Raw genomic sequence first — 20,331 nt, 5'->3', positions numbered from 1 at the left:
TAGTGTTTCTGGGGTTTCCGTGCTCCCCCTCGGGCCCCAGGTGAGCGCCCGTCTGGCCTCGGTGACCCACACTTGCTCTTCAGCTCGCCAGCGTCCTCGCGAAGGCCCTGTTCTGTTTAATTCGGACAGAGGTGGGACGTGGTGTGTGACTCAGGGTCCCAGCTGCGGGACACCCTGTGTGGGCACGCTTGGGGGCGGTTCCTGGGCAGTGCTGGGCACACAGGCCCAGTTTCCAGTCTGTGGATCGATTGGATGACGTGATTATTCAGATGACCTTTGTTTTCCCCATGACTCAACTTAAGAAATGTGTCAGCCGGATAACCCATGCCACGAGGCTGGGCCGGCGGGGTTCGTGTGGAAGGAGCCTCCGCCCCCAAGGCCAGGTGCTTCTTCGTTGTCCCTGTTGCTCGTGCAATAAACTTTCTGATGGGCTGAAGCTGAATCCATTCAAGTCGGTGCAACGAAACAGGGTGCTGTTCACCTTGCGGTGGGCAGTTTCGCGGTTCATCACAGAGAGGGCTGGTCAGTTTCACAGCCCGGAGCGGAGGTTCCAGGTGCTGGGGACGGAGGAGCGGCGATTTGGGTCGACCACGTGCGGGAGAGCAGCGGTGGGCTCTGGGCGGTGGCGGCGGGCTCTGCGGGGTCTACCGCCTGCCGGGCTGGGGGCTGTCAGACCGTCTTGGGGGCACGCTGTGTGCAGCTGTCGGGCTCAGTGAACCTTCGAAGGGACGCGGCGTGGCCCCGTGAGGGTGGGGGAGTTCTTTTATTGTGGCCCTTGTTGTTGACCAACTCCCCCAAAGCCGTGTGTCCCTCCCACGTAGTGTGGCGGGACGACCCAGGGCATGTGGCCCAGAGACTCTGAGGGGGTCCTGAGGACCCTCCCCACATTCACAGCTCTGTGTCGTTCTGTCCCCTCCAGGTGGGTGGGAGCTGGGACAGCCTGTGACCACAGGATACGGCCAAGTCAGCATGTGTGGAATTTCGTGCACGCAATGACACGCCGACGAGTTCATTGTGATCACACGTGTGAGCCAGAGGCCGGGAGTTCTGCCCCCACGGCAGAGGCTGCGTGTCCGTGCACACACGCTCCACGTGCACATGCATGCTCTGTCACACGCATCCAGCACAGCCTCGACTCCCAGCATGACGTCGTGGACCCTTGCTGGCGGGAGTCTGGCTGTCCCTGTGTCTCCCAGGGTGGGATCCGAGGGCAGGCGTCTAGCCAGTTCCGGAAGATGGTGCTCAAGAGCCAAAGGGACTGGCTGTGAAAAGCAGACTGAGCTCTTGTTTACTTACAAAGGAACACGTGCAAATACAGCTATTTTCCACAAAGGGTCTTCTCAGTGTGGGCACAGGGTGGACTGCGGTGCTTTATCCAACAGGTGCCTACTAGCACCAGCATCCCCGTGTCTGGACACAGCAAACCTTCACTGCTGGTGTCTCCAGCCTTGTTGTGGTGCCGCTGAGCCGTGGGGTGCGTGTTTGCGCACTGAGTGTGTGTGAACCCGTGTGTGTATACTCTGCATGTCACCAGCTGAGCAGGTGTTTCATTCTTGGGCCCATTTAAAAGCTGACACTTTGTGGCCTTGGACAGAGAGGGTTTGAAGCGTGGGCACTGTGGACGTGCGAGAACATTCTGTCTCTGGCGTCATCCTCACCGGCAAGCATGCCCACATCTGTGCCTGGGGGTCTGGGTCTGGAGCCGGCAGCCTGGGGCCCTCTGAGGCCCCAGCCCCTGTAGACGTGGTGGGGGCAGCAAGGGGCCTTCCCAGAGCAGGGCTCCAGACAGCAAGCTGCGGGCCCTGGTTTTGTTCATTGTTCTGGTTGTTTCTGAATCAGCTCCGTGCTCTGCTTGCCCACAGGGAGGAGAGTCAGCTCTTAGCCTTGGTCTGTCAGTCGATGAGGCAGCAGGGGTCCCACGGAGCGCATGGGCCGCTGGTGATGCCCGTTCCTTCCACCACGGTCCACGGCTCCTTCCTGACACTGCAGCTGCCACATCCCGCTTCCCCAAGCTGTTTCCCAGAGCGGCCCGGCCTCCAGCCTCCTCCTGTGCCGTCCCAGCGCTGAGGGGCTCGAGGGAAGGAAGACGGTCATCAGCCCCAGGAGTGCAGCCCCCCACCCCGCCCGGGCCGGAGCTGCCACGGCGGGAGGGGGGCCCGGGGCTCAGGTGCAAAGCCCTTTCCCTCCTTGTCCCTTCCCTTCTCACCTCTGCTGGCCAGGCCCCCCACGCCCGTCGCCTCCCCTCCCCCTCTGCAACAGCCACGCGTCTGCACAGTGAGTAGACAAAGCCCCACTCGGCCCTGCAGCCACGCTGGGCCACGTGGCACACACACCGAGCCATGTAAGCAGAACACAGCTCTCCTGTACCCCCAGATGTGTCTGGGGCAGTCCCTTCTGTATGCGTGGCTGGGGAGAGACAAGCATTCGTGGGGGACAGAGATGAGCCCAAGGCCATGAGCCCTGGTCCTGACCCCAGCACTAACATGACCCCAGGCATGGGCTCCCCAGGAGCCCTCCACCTCTGCGTGGAGCTGCGAGGTGCTCATGTGACACGTGGAGCACGCGCACTTGTTTATTTACGTGTGCCTGGCCTTTCTCTACATCTGGACAGCCAGACAAAACGCCTGGGACATCACACACTGTGTTTATAAAATCAGTGGATTGGGTAGGATCATCCACATCACAAGATAACTGTGTATTTACAGAAGGACTCACCGCATGGCTCCTTGGAGAGCTGCCCCTACGATGCAGTCACACACACAGACGTGCGTGCACACAAGCACACCCATGAGCATGCACACACGTGAGCACATGAGTGCATGCGCATGAACACACGCACATGCGCACAACACCCACAGTTTCAGTGGCTGGGGTTTTCAACGCCTCGGGTCTCCTGGAACTTTCTGGAGCTACATGGAAAATATGACATGAGCTGCTCAGGGAAGCTCTGTCCTTCTGGACCTGCGTTTCTCTCCTTGCTCACTCTCGGCCTCCGATGTGCGGGCAGTGACAGCTGGAGAGCCGGGACGTGTCGGCGAGGTGCCCTTTCCTCACCTCTGCCTGTCACGTCGGACCCTCTGCCACTGTGGTATTTGGAAGCGCTCCCTGCTGCCGTGGGCCCTGCTGCAAGATGTGAGCCAGCAGCTGCCAGATGACACCCGTCAGCCGGCCGGAGCGGGCGCTTGACCTCGCAGGCATGTGCTGGGGAGAATCCACAAGTGGGGGGTGGCACTCAGCGGCCATCTGGCACATTCCAGAGGCTCTGGTGACCTGGGGGATGACGGGCACCCCCTTGCCCTTTCTGAAGGCCGTCCCTCCGGCCAAGAGCAGGAGAACCGGGCCGAGTTGGCCTGGAATATTCATTCATCAGCCAGACTGGCTGGATCTTGGAAAAGCCTAGCACTTTCCCTGCCCGCTTCTCCACTTGGGGGCAGGAATGTGAGGCAGGAGGCCGGCCTGCCTGGGCCTGCCAGCCTCCCTTCCTCTGCACCTGGCTTAGGTCGTCTGGAGACTTCTTGGGGCCCCAGCGGCCCGAGAACTTAACTCCTCACAGCCTGTCTGTGGCCCTGAGGTCGGTCCCCGCTGGGACTTGCCGGGAAGATGCAGCGGGAAGGTATGGCCGACTGCCAGCTGGCCTCGCCGCGGAGAGGGGCGTCTGGGACACTCACTGCCTCCGTCCTGTGTTTCTTCACTTTCTCTGCAACAGACATACGTCTTACTTATATTAACAAAACAGTAAACATCCTGAAAAAGAATGAAAAATAAGTTTAAGGTAGCTTCATCACAAGAAGAATGAGACAATGGGTGTCATCAGACGACTTTACTACCATATTCCTGCTTTCTTGTTGTTGTTGTTTTTTTTTTTAATTAACAGACTCTAAGTTTTTAAGAGCAGTTTTAGGTTCATGGGAAGCTTGAATGGGAAGCCCAGAGCTCCCTGTCTCCTCTCGCTGACTTGGCGCCCTAGTGGGGTGCACCTGTCACCATTGGTGGTTCAGTCTACACGGCTCACTCTTGGTGTTGCTCCTTTCATGCGTGTGGACATGTGTCATTCAGAAGCGACCACTGCCCCACGCGTCCTCCGTGCTCCACCTGCCCACCCCTGCCCACGGCAGCCCCCGGAAGCCGCCGGTCCTTTTACTGCCTGCGTGATTTTGTCTTGGATGCACACAACGCGTGTCCCTCCCCGGCCTCTTTCACTTAGTGGCATGCCCCGAGGTGTCCTCCATGTCCCGTACTTTCACTCCTGCCCCACGGGCTTCTTGTGGGTGACACGGGTTCTGCCCTTGGGCCTCTGTGTTTCCTCACGTGGCGTGTGCCCGGGGCAGGCTCCATATTTCCTCGTTCGCCTGGTGGGGCAGGGCGGCCTCTCCCACTGGTTTAGCTGCTGGTTTTCTCTGGCCGTGGAGTCTGTTACCGTTCTGCACACACTCGCACACACCCACACACGTGTGCACATATTGATGCTGTCACGTGACATCCAGACACCTTCAGAGATAAGGAGTGGCTGAGCCGCACGGGAGCCTGCTCAGGGGTGAGCCTGGAAGAAGGGCTCCGGCCCGACAGCAGAGGGGGGCGGCGTTCAATTGTGCTATCTCCCTGCCTCGCCCTCACATGGTGCGCATGAGGCCAAGGGAGCCCTTCCTCCTCGTGGGGTCCCCGCACCCAGGTCCCTGTGGGGCTGGGAGAACGCGCTGTGCCATTAGGAACCAGCACAGCTGAGCCTGGGGGCCGGCCTATTTCCTCGTCCCCGTTCCCTCCCTTCCTCCCCCAGCTGAGTGGGAGGTTTGGGAACAGACCTTCTGGCTCCTTCCAGAATCGTCCACCTCACTCATCTCTCAGGTCAGTGGGAATCGTGAGCACCCCAGTCTTGGTGCACGATGTGGATGGAGACACTGACCATGGGCGTGAGTCTTCTTTCTTGTTCTTGGTGGCAGCAGCCAGGCGGCCAGCCCGCACGGCTGAGCTTGGGCACCCACATGGCTGTTTGTCCTTCTACCCACAGCCACTTCAAGTCTGAATTCATGCCTGGCCAGTGAGTGAGATGTAACTCCAGACAGCTTCATCTCACTGATTCCAACATCCTCAAAGCCCTCTGGGCAAAACCCCGTGGACCTGGGCTCAGTGAAAAGCAGCTCCTGTCCTCAAGAAGCCCGAGTGCTGCAGAAGCGGGGAGCCAGCCCGGAGTGGCCGCCTGGGGGTCACTGTGGGCACGTGTCCAAGAGTCACAGAGAAAGCCGCCTCATGGCTGGAGGGCTGTGGGGTCCGGCCACCAATCGGGATGGTGTTGGAAGGGTCTGTCCTGGGCCGTCTTCCAGCCCTGCCTGCAAGCGATCCCGTCTCCCAGCTTTGTCGCGGCCAGTGGGGGGATGCTCACACGCTCAGCCCTGACCCTCGCCCACCTGCAGGCCGGCACCTGCTGGACAGAGGCAGGAGAAGAAAGGCGAGTCGGTTTGTGGGGACCACAGGGGCCCGTGGTGGAGGCCCGTGAGGGGGTGTGGGATGAGGCTGCAGCCGGAGTGTGTGAGCGCCCAGGGGACAGCTGCGGGGAAGCTCTTCACGCTGGGACACCGTAAACGGGCCGACACTGCAGGCCAGGGTATGGTGGGAACACACAGGAGTGAGCAGCTGCCCCAGGCCCTGTCAACCAGGGGGCACCAGCCCCGGCCTGGAGCCTGACTCGGGGGCGTGGTCAGCTCCGCTGCGGAACAAACACCCCCAGTCTCAAGGAGCTATGTCTCCCCACCTTTCCACCTCGGTGTGGGCTGGCCGCCGCTCTGCTCTGCGTCTCTCTTCATCCTGGCCACGAGGAGGGAGTGGCCCCGGTGGGACAAGCCTTCCTCGTAGGGGACAGCAGGGGGTGAGGGGGGCCTCACCCCTTCTGTCTCAAGTGGCTCACGGGGCGCCTGCCCACGTCCCATTGCTGTGGTGGGTCACGTGGCAGAGCCCCGAGTCTGGGATGACACAGCAAGTCACGGGAAATGGGCTTCTTCCCTAAAAAGCAATGTCACAGTGGGCTGGGGTCTCCTAAAATACGCTCCTGGTGCTCCCGCAGCATTGGTGTGAGGGCTCAGGGGGCACTTCGAGGAATGGGCTCGCCATGTGCACGTCCTACCTGGCAGAGTTTGGCTGCGTGGACAGGTGGCCACATGAAGGCAGCTTCGTGGGGCGTCTTCATGGGCATCACACATTCTCTTCCCTAAAGAATGTGATTTAGATGTGGAATAGACACCATGCTTTTTCGCTAGACTAATATAAAATCTTTTATTTTATAGGTACTTGGATGTGAATAACTTGCATTAAGTCTAAATGCGCTGATTAAACAAACAATTGGTGTGCACTTAGTGTTAATCAGAAACTTTAAGTTGAATTATTAGCTGTAATTGGATTCCAGAACTCAGCTAGCAGGAGCTCCAGGGGTGGAGGTGGTCCCCACGCTGGGCCCTCGGGGGTGCTGAGGGTGGGGCCTGCGGCTGCTGGTTCTCCTACAGAGCATGCTCCCGCGGGAACCCTCCTCCTCTGGGCACGCTCCCGCGGGGCACACTCCCCCTCCGGGCACGCTCCCGCGGGGCACACTCCTCGGGCAGCTGCACCAGGTCCCCGGTGTGGGTAGTCCCGTGCACGGCGTGCCCAGACCCCGGCAGGAGGCTGTGTTCTGTTGGCACCTTTGTCAGGGAGCCCATAAATCACGGCCCCGCGAGCCCTGCCACCCCAGGACTCCCAGCCACCGTGTCACTAAACGGCACTGACTATTACTGCAGAGCAAATAAATGGCTATTTCACTTCGCAGATTACCTGTAATTGTGCTTGCAGTGTGTCAACTTCAGGTTTAATTGGTGTGTAGGCTGCGAGGCATGAATTACGGCATGTGTAATTTATTTATGCAATAAAATTTACCGTTAACTGAGAGAGGAAAAGTAGAGAGAAAAATAATATGTTTTGCACGATAATTACATAATAAAGTTTGAATTAGGAATATCGCGGGGACCGCGAACTTGCTCTGGACCAGGGAAGACTGGCAAGCAGAGCCGGTGCGTTACTCCCTGCCCGGGCACGTGGGAGGGGGCACGGTTGGGACACCAGGTGCTGGCGGACGTGGGGGTCGGTTCTGGGAGGCCGAGCAGGTGGAGAGTAAGGACTCCTTATGACGAACGCCACTTCCTTATGTGAAATTGAATCTTTGTGAAAGCAGCTTGTTGGCAGCAAGGTTTTTCACTCAGAGACCGGGAAGAACAGACGAGGCAGCACTGCTGGGCCTGCCGTGTTTCTTCTCATGGTCTGTGGCCACTAGGAGTCTGACAGTGCTCCTCACAGCAAAACCGTAAACTGCAGTCCTCCGGCCTCCGTGTGACATTTCCAGCAAAGACAGGCTCTCCGTGCTCACACATAGTCCATAGGATTCCTGAAAGGACCAGCACCCAGGGCGCTGCTCCTGAGACCCAGAAGCAGGAATGACAGGAGGTCCAGGACTGTCCGGGGTGCCAGGGCCTCCTCCTGCGGACTCCTGTCCTGCAGCTTGGCCGGGCCCCTTCTTACTGGAGAAGGAGCGCGTTGCCAGGCAGGACACGCAGGCTGCAGAACTTGAAAGGGACATTTTGAGGTGTGCTGCCCAGGGCTTGATGGCCAGGGAAGTGGTCATGGGCCATGACGGGGACAGGGTGCGAAAGGCCTCTGGGGACAAGGGCCCCAAGGGCAGGGGCATGGGGGCCCGGGACTCCAACCATGGCCAGATGACAAGGAGGTCACCAACTCGGTGGGCTCGGTGGCTCCGGTCAGGTTCTCCCCACTGGCCGGACACCTTCATCCTCAGGCTTGTGGCTGCCACTGCGGGGGGATTTGGGACAGCAGCGCGCCCAGGACCCTGAGAAGGGGAAGGGTCTAGATCCCCCAGGAGGACGGCCTGTGGGGAGAGGTCCTAAGGCCCCGGGAGGTCTCTGAGAGTTTGCCTTGGAGCTGCCCAGCCCTGACCGGCGTGCTGTTCTGGGGGCCTGGGAGGATGGCTTGGTTTTATTCTTCCTGTGAAGCTGACTGGACCTGGAGAGACCTGTCCCTCTCTCCTCCACGTGGCCCTGATCTTTCTGGGCTGAACCTAACGTAACCTTCCCTGAGCAGACCTAACCACCATCTTGGCCTTTACGAAGATGCATCTGTCCCAGGGAAACAACAGAAAAATAAACTACACCAAAATAGAAGGTTTTTGCACAGCAAAGAAAACCATCAACAAAGCGACAAGGCAACCTACTGAATGGGAATAGATATTTACAAATCATAGAGGTGATAGAGGGGCAATATCAAAAATGTATAAAGAACGTATACACCAAAAAAACAAATAATCCAATAAAATATCAGCAGAGGACCTATTCCAAAGAAGACACACAGATGACCCACAGACACATGAAAAGATGCTCAGTATCACTGATCATCAGGAAAACGCAGGTCAGAACCACAGTGAGACGCCACCTCACACTTGTCGGAGTGGCTAGTATCAAAATGACAGTGACAGGTGTTGGCGGGGTCGCGGAGAAAGGGGAGCATCCCTGTTGGTGGGGACACAAGCTGGCGCAGCCACTCTGGGAAACAGTGTGCAGGTTCCTCCGAAAGTTAAAAATAGAGCTGCCCTAGGATCCAGGAGTCATACTACTGGGTAGTTACCCTCCAAAATATAAAAACACTAACTTGAAAAGATACACGCGCCCCGATGTTTATAGAGGCATTTTCAACAACAGTGAAGTTACGGAAGCAGCCCAAGTGTCCACAGACAGATGATGGATGAGGGAGATGCGGTATGTACACAATGGAGTAGTACTCACCATCGGGCAGAATGAAATCTCGCCATTTGCAACGACGTGGATGGGACTAGAGGGTGTTATGCTGAGCGAGGTTAAGTCAGAGAGGGACAGACACCACCGTGATCTCACTCATGCGGAATCTAGAAAACATGAATAAACACACAAAAAGCAGACACAGACCCACAGACCCCGAGAACAGCCTGGCGGCCCCTAGAGGCGAGGACAGTGGGGGCGGGGGCAGGCTTCGGGCGTGGATGAGTCAGTCACGTGGTGACAGAGGAAAGAGGAAAATAACGTTCCACACGTGCGGGGAGCTTGGCGTGTCACACAGAGAGGTCGAATCCCTATGTTGTACGCCCGAAACTAATGTAGGCTGGTACATATATAGTGTCAACTATATTTCAGTTAAAAAAAATCGCAGTTACAAAATCTTAGAGATTTTAAATAATACAGGTTTGTTTATGCCTACATCAACGTACCTCTATTAGATTACTTAGAAAAACCCCAAACGAAGCAAGGATGCTTCTGTCCTGCGCACGCGTCTGTCCCGTCAGGGCCCCCTGGCCCCCAGCTCCTGGGCTGTCCGGCCGAGCACTCCAACAGGCAGGATTCACGGTACCCTCGGTCTCCCAGCCTGGAATCGTAGCAAAGCTCACACATCCCCCACCAGTGCTTGCGTGACGCTGAGCGGGGCCAGCAGCGCCTGCTCTTTGGCTGGGCGGCAGGGAGAGCAGAGTCCGGCGCTTGGGATAGAGGAATTTCTGCGGATTGCGTTGAGGGGGAACCCGCGTCCACCTCTGCTTCCCCCTACACACTGTCCCCATGTCACAGTTAGGGCAGGTGGACAGAAAGCCAGCGCTTCCTGACTGGACCTGTCAGGCGCCCCACACCGACCGGGGCCCCCGTGCTCACTAGGTCTCCCGCGGGTGCAGGAGGTCACGCTGAATTTGCCCTGGACTGCTGCCCCATCCCATACGGTCACCTTGTCCTGGGATCAGGAGGATGCCAGATCAGCACTGGCCTCTGCTTGCGGCGGGCTGGGCACCGTCAGCCGCACCAGACAGAGCAGCACCCATCGTCTGCTTCCACAGCATCCCGTGCGTCTAGCAGCGGCCACCCTCCTCCTGGGTCAGGACAGTCAGTCCTCCCCGCCAGCTTGTCGATGCCAATTCCTTCTGCGGGGAGCTCGTCAGCAGGAGCATTCGATGACTTCCCTACAAGCCGGCACCAGGGTCCCCGCCCAGGGACGGCCAGCAGGGCTCCGATGTCAGAATCCCATCCTCCTGCCTGTCCTTGAGCGCCGGTCTCCGACAGTCACAGGCTGGCTTCCAGGCTCCACGCCCACGGGGAAGGGAGAGGGACGGCAGGGGCACAGGCAGGGCTGTGCTGTCCCCACAGAGGCACCCCTGCCACCCGGGAGCTCGGAGGTCGGGTGGCCCTTTGGCACGGAGGTTCCTCCACACACAGCAGACTGGGGATGTGGGCTACGTCCAGGAAGAGAGCATCCCGTGGGGAGGCAGCTCTGCCCAGCCAAGAACCATTCCCAAGCAGGATGGACGCCTGAGGGTGGCCAGCCAGCAGGCTGAAAAATGAGGGGCCCGGAGGGCGGCCAGCCCCGTGGCTGCTTCCACGGTTGGTGACACCTGGGCAAGCCCCTCAGGAATGGACTCTTCCCTGCTTCCTCCCAGCAGCTCTCCCTGAGATGCATCTCATAGGGCTTCTCGGTCCCGGGACTTCAAAAACCCAGTTTGCACCTGGGCGTGGCCACGTGGCTGACCGGTTTCCACACTGGCTCTCCCTCCCTTCTTGTCCCTGGGATCACTTCTCGAGGAAACCGGCACCTCTGGGTCAGGCTTGGCTCTCCCCTGCCCAGGACGCGCAGATGTGAGTGGCAGACCCCAGACCAGCCCTCTCTGGGGCCTGTCCCGCGGACTCTCGTTTACGTATGGGGTTAGGCCAACAGGCAGCCGGCCGGTGAGCTCTCTGGGCCCTCAACCCGCGCTGGTGAGGAGTCGGCTGCCCTTTGCAAACCCCGGGTTCCCCGAAGGTGCCGACTCCCTGGGGCCCCCAGCTCTGAGGTCTTATCTATTTGACACGTGATTTCCTCTGGAAAGGGGCCGGGGATGCTGGGGCTTGGCCCCAGGCTTCTGCCAGGAAGTGGTAGGCTCAGGGTGGCAGGCTGGTCCTTCTGCATAGAGACAGGACCCTCCCTCCAGCTGACTGTCAAGGGGGTCTCCCTGGGCTGCCTGGGCGCGAGGGGTGGGGGGTGCCTCCTGGGCTGTGGGTGACCTCCTCTCCTGGCCTCCAGGGCTCCTGCCCAGGCCCTGCCCAGCGCCCTCAGCCGCAACACGTTCCCACCATGCGTGCACTGATCAGCCTGGCTCTCCTCCCTCCATCCCTCCGCCGCCTCTCAGTCCCTTCTCTCTCCCTCCTTGTGTGCGCCTCCATTGTGCACGTGGGGGAGCCTGCCCGGTGGGAGGAGGCAGCCCAGATGCGGTTCCAGGTCAGCTCCCAGCCCAGACACAGGCCCCTTGCTTCCTGCGGTCTGCCTTGTTCCCGAACACCTGAGCGGCCAGGCGCGTGCGCTCCGTGCGGATGGGGCGGGACAGTGGGCACCTGCCCTGGAGGCGCCTCCTGTCTGGCGGAGGCACCCAGAGGAGAACTCAGAAGGGCAGCAGGCAGAGGGGTGCCCCCCAGGACACGGGCGGGGGGGGGCGCTGCAGGTGTTAGGCCAGGGCTCCTGCCCCCACAGGCTGGAGAGTCCCTGAGGGAGACTGGAGGGACGGGCAGGAGAAGGCTGCCGTGCGCCGACAGACAGACCAGGCGAGACGGTGCTGCTGCTGGTTGGGCCCTGGACGCGGTTGCTGGCAGCTCTGTGGGCTCCGTGGTAGGTCCTCGGAAGCCCCCTCGGGGCTCTGCCTCAGCGGCGTGGTACCTGCTTGAAGGTGCTCTCTGGAGGCCAAATATTGGCAGACGAGCCGGTTCCCTTTGCAGCTGGCTCGGGCAGCCTGCTCACCACAGCGCCTCCGTGCCCCGTAGCCCCCGCCGGCCGGGCCGGGTCCCAGCCCCGAAGAGCACGCTGCACGGCCCGCAGAGTGAGACCCCGTGGTGCTCGGCCTGCCCCCAGCTGGGAGCGGCGGGGTGAGGCCAGCACTGACTGCCACCTCCGTGAAATGCTTCACCAGCTGTACCCAGACCCCAGAAAGCTCTCCTCCGCCTGGTGTCTTGAGGGCTGTGCCCTGGAAAAGCATCCATAGCCAGATGCTTTCCTGGAGTCGGTGTTCTTGAGAAGCCTTGTCAGCGTCCCGAGAGCGGTCATTGCAAAGACGCACCTACAGAAAACAACTGGGAAAAGTTCATCGGGATTATGTATGCTCCGAGCGAGGGCATCACGCGTGACTTTTATTCTTTCCTAAACTCCTTGGTGGTTGTTTCTGAACGTCCTGTCCAAGTGTCTAGAGTAACAGAAGAACAATCCACATGGAGGGAAGGACTCTGCAGTTGCCCCAAGGACACGGGGCTCGGGTGCGTTTACTGTTGGACATTTGTCACAATCCAAGCTGCGCAGATGCTTCCCCCACAGCTAGAAACGGAGAGAAACACAGAGGAACAGCGGGGCGGGCGATTTACGCGCTCTTTCTCCCTGACACAAAAGAGTAATGGGGAGGTCATGTGGGCAAGGTCAAAGGACAATTTGACTTTTGCACGATGACCCGGGGCCATCTGTCCTTTGCGGAGCTGATGAGCTGTCAGTGTGGGTTGAAGGGAGGAAGGGGGGCTGCCGCTCTGATGAGAGCCCAACGCCCCCTGGACGGGGCCCCGCGCGCCATCCCTGCGCTCAGCCTGGAGGTCCAGGGGAGCATGGCCCAGGAGGGGCCCTGGTCGGCCCTGGAAGGGGTCTTACCCCGGGGACTGGCCTCCAAGGAAGGAAGGCCCTTCTCCCTGCGGAAACCCATGCAGAGCCGGCGCTTCCCCCTGGTCCTTTAACTGGGAGCCGTTTCTGCCGGGGCTTCCTTCCAAAGTCACTTCTTCCTCGTGGAACCCTTTGTTTCTCTCCCTCTGAGATTTCTCGGGTCTGGGAGATGCCACGCTGCGTTCTCTGACAGCCGACCCTGGCTTCGCTCTGGGCGACACTGTGAGGTGCCCCAGAAAAGAGCTGTGGGGGCCGCTGACCCTGACCGAGGGGCTGCCCAGCCAGCTCGCCTCCTGGCCATGGTTCAGGGTCACCTCCTGCCGCCATGACTAGACACCCCAGGCCCAGTGCTCATGGGCATGGCCTCACCATCCCACATCTTCCCAGCATCTTGGCACCAGATGCAGGAGCTTGCCAGCCCCTCTGGGCTTGGTTTTAATAACTGAGAAGCCAGGAGTCATGGGTGTGTGCCCGGCCCCTGCAGCAGGACCCTCGTTTTGTGTGTTTGCCGAGAAGCTGTCCCTGGAGAGGCAGAGCCACTTAGCAGGACCATCCCCAGCAAGACGAGCCGAGGGACGCACAAGCACCCGCTTCCTCTCTCAGTGAGATGCTCCGACTGTAAACACGGGCTTGGGGTCTGTGTGCAATCTTGCAGGTATCCAGATGGCAAGTGTCCAGGAATCGTCTGGATTACTCTGTGCCTGGGCTCTGCCAGTGCAGCCCCATCCCTTAGAGTCTCCTGGAAGGACGCTGACCCAGGTGTTCAGAACCCCTAGAGAGGGAGCGGAGGGATGTGGCCTGAGTGTGGCACCTGGGAAACGGACAGTCATCACCAGTTCCGTGCCGCCAACAAAGGCAGCTCGCAGCGGGACACACGCTCCTCCCCGACTCCCGCACTGTTGTCTCCCTATTGTTTCATTTACAAGGATGTCAGCCCAGATGGGAATCAGGAGAGCACGGTGGACTTCGGGGGTGCCGCCCCCAGCCCTGCACCTGCAGATGGGTCCGAGCGGACGGGAGAATCAAGCCACCAGGAAGCAGGGCTTGACGATGCCCGAGTCTTGGCAACAAGAAGAGTCCTGGACGGCGACACGTGCAGGGGCTTCTGGCACGGTCCCCTTCCCAAAGAAAGCGGTTGCCGTGGGTCTCTCTGTGCTGGAGCGGCCCCAGGGACCCCGTCATGGTGCCACGGATGAGGCCAGAGCACCGGCTTCACCAAGCGTGCAGAACACGGTCTCACGGCCGTTGTCAAGGCCTGAACGGAGAGTTCAACCATCAGAGCTCAAACAAAAAGCCTGTCGATGTCTCGTAAAACGCGCTGTCCTCGCCCACCTTATTCAGGGTGTGTTGCTTTAGCCAGAAGCATCAGCAGACGCGCGTGCGAACAGAAGTTCCCAGTGGGAGCATTTGCAAAGTTCCAGGGACTGTGCTAGTGGAAGGCTCGCACAATCCTGCTGTGAAAGGAAATGTCTATCCTCAAAACGCCTCACCACTTCCTAAGAGGAAATGTCAGTGCGTTCCACATTTCAGCCGGGTGGTTTGAACCAGGCTGTCGGCCTGGGCACAGCTGGTGCATGGTGTGGGGTGCTCGGCTTCTCCCCAGCAGAGTCCTCAGGCTGCCGGAGCGAAGTGCCGCAGACCCGGTGACTTCCAGCAGTGGAAATTCACTTTCTCACATCCCGAAGGTGGGAAGTCCAAAATCCCGGTGTGGGCAGGCGGGTTTCTCCTTGGCCTGTGGACGGCCACCTCCCCCTCTGCGTGTCTGCATCCTGACGCCAGTCAGATGGGTCTGGGGCCCAGGCTAGTGACCACATTTTAAGGGGATTAACTCTTGAAAGACCCTGTCTCCAAATAAAACGCCCTCTCCCCTATGTGGATGACTACAGCTTTTCTTTAGCCGCAAGAGGGAGGGTCTGAAGAGCCAGAGAACCTTCTGGAATCCCAGACATTCTCCCTCCCTGCCCCATCGTGTGGAGTGCTGACCACTGCCCTTTCTATGATCAAGACCAGCCGGTCAGCACACTGAAGTGGCCGGCACGCAGGTGCGATTATGACCGGGGGCCTTCAGAGTGGTGTTGAGTGCACGATGACTCCCTGATGTCCCACACGGTCTGGCTGTCCCCTGCACAGGTCCCCGGGAGGTTGGTGGGGGTTTGATTGTGGTCACCAGCCCCGAATCTCTCAAGGCTTTGAGCCCAGACTGCATGCACCTGTTTCCACGGCGTCCTATCCTGACTGTGGGCCACTGTGGCCCCCCGCCCCTGCGGCCTGGGACTGGGATTTCCGGGGACTCCAGCTTGGAGCACGCCACGTCTGTGTTCCCTCAAAGGACAGCACTTTCAAATGCACTTACTGCCCCGTGAGGAGCAGGCAGAAGATGCCCGGCCCGGCCCCCCCACTCCACGGATGCTCATGTCCAGGTGGGCGCGTTCCTGCCAGATACTCGATGGGGGGCGTGACGTTAGTGAGGGAAGAAGTTGAGTGTGCGAGATAATCATTTATGTTGTACTTAAGCTGGAGGAATAGAAAGAACGGGCTCTGATTTCCAGAAGCATGGGAACAAGATACAATAACTACGTGGTTCGTGTCCTTACGGGACAGGACCCACCGTCCCCACGCCAGCCGAGGCCACTGTGGAGATAGGTGAGGACTCACGGAGGCGCGGATAATCGCCCCCCCCCCCGTCGGCCGCTCCCCAGCAGCGGTGGGGGAAGCAGCCTTTTAGGGATGAAATCAAGATAAGTGTGCAACCAACCAGGCTCAGGGAAGCTGCGGTCCCGGGGCTGGGGCAGCAGGCCTGCCTGAGCGCGGGCGCCGCTGCCACTTCACCCGAGGAGGGCTGTGGGTCCCCTTCCAGCCGAGACCGGACGTGCCCTGCTTCGGAGGTGTGGCTCACACCTACAGCCCTGCCTGGACGGGGGCCCACCAGCTCAGGGCAGCCGCCTTGGCCTCCCTGCTGTGTCCTCCTGCAGCAGGGCATTCTAGGCTGGTGTCTTTGTGAAGACACGGAGGGGGAGCCGCCTCTCCTCCTTGTGTGCCTCACCCCTGCAGCACCCGAGGTAGAAGCGAGATCTGTCTGGGGTTTCCCGATCCTGCAGGCTCCTCAGCAGTGTCCCTGCACGAGGGACCCAGAGCGCATACCCCTGCAACTCCTCTCCTCCTAAACTGCTGCAAACGCGGACCCCCTCTGTCCAGCCCGCTGAGCTGGTGCACTCGGCCCTTGCCCAGGCCCCTGAATCTGCACCTGGAGCAGTCCCCCGGGGGCTGCCCCACCCCGTAGCAGCCCACAGCGGTCCCACATCTAACCACTCACATGGACCGATTTTCACTGCACAAGGACGGTGGGAAGGGCCAGGTGTGGCCCCCAAATTTTGATGTTCTCCCCCAGGCCTGGGTGTCCCACACCCCCTTCCGGGTTGCACGGTCACAAAGATGGCGCCACCACAGAAAGGCCTCATCCCATCCTCCTGGACGGATGGGAGTGTCCGCTAGACACCCACAGCCCAGCAGAAGCAAAGGTGAGCCCACGCACTCCGATGACCCTGGGAGGTGCCGATGACAACATGTGTGTGTGCACCCTCCACCGAAGGGTCTGACCCCGGTGCCGGGACGGTGCTATGGCCGGGGGTGCCGTGAGCCAGCACCCCAGACGCGGCAGGCCCACCTACTTGCCTGACAGAAATTATGCTCTTGCCCCAGGCAGGTCTGCTGCAGAGCTGGAGTTTGTGTTCAGGCTGATTATCTTGAACTTGGGCTAATGTTCCATGAAAACAGAGTCTCTATCATCCAATTCATTAATTAAGGTCCCATTTGCTGACTGATTGTGAATCCGAGTCACTTGTGTAAAGGGACAGGCCCTGCTCCCCGCCGGTGAGGCCGCCGTGAGCATGGAGGTCGGTCTGCGAGGCGCAGGGTGGGGCAGAGCAGGGCCTCTGGCAGCAGACAGACTCTCCGATTTGAGGTCAGGGTCTGAGGGGTTGCACTTCGAGCTTGGCCTGGAGCGTTGGGGTGGAGGTCCCGTGACCACGGGGGGCTGCCCGCCCCACGCATTGCTGTCTGCTGCACAGGGAGACTCGTCTGGGCAGGTCCATCCCTGCCTGTGCAGGAGGACAGCGCCAAGCCCCGGGGCCGCAGCTCCTCAGGGACAGGCCAGGCGTCTTCACCCTCTGTCCTGGGACACGGGGCTCCGCTGCCTCCTCTTCCCTCCTTGCCTGGCTGCTCGGAGGCTGAGACCCTCCTGGGGCAATGCTTGGGCTCCTGGCCCGGACCCCACGTCCACGAGGTCTCTCCTTCGGCACCCCTCTCTTTAGCGGTTGGTGAGCTTGCTGGGTCCAGCACCAGCTCCTCAGCCAAAGCCACCGGGACCTTCCCTCTCCCCCGCACCCCCACCAGCTTTACTTCTCCCCACCCTGCCCCCATTGGGGGTGGCCACAGCTGAAACTGGCTAGGCGTAAGGCACCTGACCCCCACGCAAAGTCCGTCTGCCATAGGCAATCCCCAGAGAAGCCCTGAGCCTGCGGGTCCCTCAAGGCAGGTGCCCTCGGCGAGGTCAGGATGCCCGTGAGATGCGGGAGGCCATGCCCGGCATGGCAGCGGTCACCGTGCTGTGCTGTGTGCAGAAAGGCTGGGGCTGTTCTCTGCTGCTGAATCAGTGCAGAGTGAGGTCTAGCCTGTGGCACCCACCGGTTCCCTGTATTTCTATTCTCAGAAATGCCCCTCATTTTGTTAGCTTCTCTCTGAGTCTTCCTGACACAAGAGTCCTCCCTGCTGCATCCAAACAGGTCACTAACAGATGTGAAAGCACCCCGGGCAAATAACCTTCCTCTTGGGCTGGGGTTGTCCCTCCCTTCTGCCTGTATTCTGGTGGATTATTGGATATTTTCTTCAATCCCTGGCCTCCCCATGCCTGGGAACCCAACAAATGTGCGTGAGCAGCCCCCACCTGCCTATCCAGCCACTGTGTCCCAGCCCTGTCCTGGGGACTTTGGGACTTCCTGCCCCCCCCCGGGGGGGGGCAGCAAGTGGCCTGAAGCTAGCCCTGCCTGTTGCCCCACCCAGGCTTCCCCAATCCGGCTCCACAACCAACCGCACTGCAGTGACTGTCCCTGCATCTCCCTCCCCCCTCCCTCCCCCAGGTTAAAAGGAGCACTGTCCCTTCTGGTGCCCTGGCCCCTGGACTGGCCCCCCCCCCCACTGTGAATGTCTGCCCTCCTCTTGCTCTGTCAACATCTTGGGTGCTCACGAAGCCTGGAGCCCAGGACAGCTGGGGGTTCCCTGCTCACCATGGCCAGGGGCATCATTTCAGCAGGGCAGGGGCAAAGGTGGACATCATACACCTCATCTGCTGGAGCAGCTTCTAGGGCCTGGCATGGGCCCCCCCTCTGCTCCTGGCCTCTCCCGGCCCCGCCTGCTGTGCGTCTGTAAGCCCTGGGCCAGTGGAAAAGGGGTTCACACAAATACTGTGCACGTGAGTCCATCAGGTCCTGTCACTGGCTTCATACGAAGAACATATGGATTATGCATTTAAAATAATGCAGCGCTTGGACTACTGGGCTGGCACACCCCCACCTTCATGCACCCTCCCTTAGTATGACCATTATCAGTATTATCTCCCTGTGACCACAGGGCAGCTCTGCTCAGTCCAGGCTCCTGCCTAGTCCAGTAGTGGAAACAGATGACCCTGCAGGAACTCAGCTCCTCTTCTGGGAGCCCCATCCATGGAATGACCACATCACTGTAACAAAACAGGACCATGGGACGCAGGGAACAGTGGCATTGGCCACCCCACTTGGGCCAGGGGTCATGCAAAGCTTGAAAAACCCCTCCCGGTCTAATTCCTGCTTTGGGTTTTTCAGCACCTTCTTGCATTTTGGGTTTGGTTCAAGACATCGAGGCTTTTACTGGGTGGAGCTTCTGGCTTCTGAATTCCACCCTTGGTGTTGAGACCTCTTTAGAAGTAGCAGCCGGGGTCTTCCCTGCTCCCTGGCTGGTGAGGGAGCCCTGCCTCTTAAAGTCCAGAGTGGGCTTGGCTGATGCCGAAGGAACTTCGAGGTGCCCACCCATCCTTCCCGAACAGCAAGGTGGGGGCACCGCCGGCTCAGGGCTCACCCAGGTGCACGTGCAGGGGCCTGTCTGGTCCGGGGACTTCAGATAAAGTCTTCATCCCAGAGCCAGAGTCCTCTAGGGAAAAGGCAATTTTATATATATATATATATTTTTTTTAAAGATATATTTATTTATTTATTTGACAGCGAGACACAGTGAGAGAGGGAGCACAACAGGGGGAGTGGGGGAGGGAGAAGCAGGCTTCCCGCGGAGCAGGGAGCCCGATGCGGGGCTCGATCCCAGGACCCCGGGACCGTGACCCGGGCAGAAGGCAGCCGCTCAGTGACTGAGCCACCCAGGCGCCCCGGGAAAATGCATTTTTTTTCACAATTATTTCTGCATGAAGCTGATGCCACACAGGCTGGAAGACAGCCCTCCCCCCTTTCTGCTCCCCTCCTCCCTCCCACCTTCTCGTCCTTCAGGGCCTGAGACGGGGCCAGATGGAAAGGCCCTGTGTTTCCTTCCCTGGGCTTCACTGCCTTCCCATGACCTCATCTGTCTACGGGGCTTCCCAGTTTCCCCCACTTAGTGGCACCAATGGAACAGATGCTCAGGCCAGTGTCAGCATCACCGTGAGGGAGGGGACAGCAGCTGACCCCAGACGCCGGGCTTTCAGGGAGACACACTAAGACGGCATCGTCCCGACAGCCTGGCACAGAGGACAGCAGAGCTGGGCAAGAGCATGGAGGGGTGGGGACTCTGCCCTGAGTGTGCCAGCTCCAAGGAGGCAGTTCACAGCGGCTCTTCTGATACCAACTGCCACCCCTCACTCCCCGCCCCAGCCTGGGCTGTCCCTTCACAGGAGGCCGGCCTACTGGGAGCCAGGCGGACCTCACAGGCCTGCAGCCTGGGCACCCACACCCCACTAGAGGGGCCACATCTGGGCACCCAGACGCCAGGAACACCATGGGGCCAGCTACCTGTCTGTGGCGGGGGAGGGGGGGAACCAGGCTCAGTTTCCCTTAATTCCCTATTGTTTGTCTTAGGAGAGGGGAGACCTCAAGCATCCTTCCACCAGAAAGGACTGGAGCATTGAAAGATCTTGCTTCTCCTTCCTCTCTTGTTCTATGTCGGGGGGGGGGGGGCGGGGGGGGGAGAGGCGGAGCGGGAGACGGGTTGTAGACAGCCCGGCAGGCAGGCCTGCCCAGGGAAAGGCGGGTGGCATAAACCGCATGCATAATCTCAGGAGACCACCACTTTAAATCTTAATTGGTTGCCTTTTAAATATCATTTAAGGGCTGGCTTCCCTGCCTCTCTTTCTAGTTAAGAAGGTGTCGTGTCAAACTCTATTACCTTGCTGGATGTCTCTCCCTTAAGTTTAAAAAAAAAGGGGGGAAGGAAAGGAAGAAAAAAACAAAGAAATGGAGGCATCAGCGGTGAATGGAGGGTCGATAAAGCTTTTAGATTTGGAGACGTTTTCCGGGAGCCCATTTCCCGCGGCTAAGAGTTGTTAATGGAGCTTAAGGAATTATCTTAGACTGGGCCGGGCCTGGAGCACCGTATATTTCCCGTGCCTGTTCCCCT

The sequence above is a fragment of the Eumetopias jubatus genome, unplaced genomic scaffold (genome assembly GCF_037043125.1).
Source record: "Eumetopias jubatus isolate StellerSeaLion01/CBP00866 unplaced genomic scaffold, mEumJub1_p1.0 scaffold_5, whole genome shotgun sequence".
Lineage (NCBI taxonomy): Eukaryota > Metazoa > Chordata > Mammalia > Carnivora > Otariidae > Eumetopias > Eumetopias jubatus.
The sequence above is the reverse complement of the archived record's forward strand: the minus strand, read 5'-3'. Positions refer to the sequence as shown.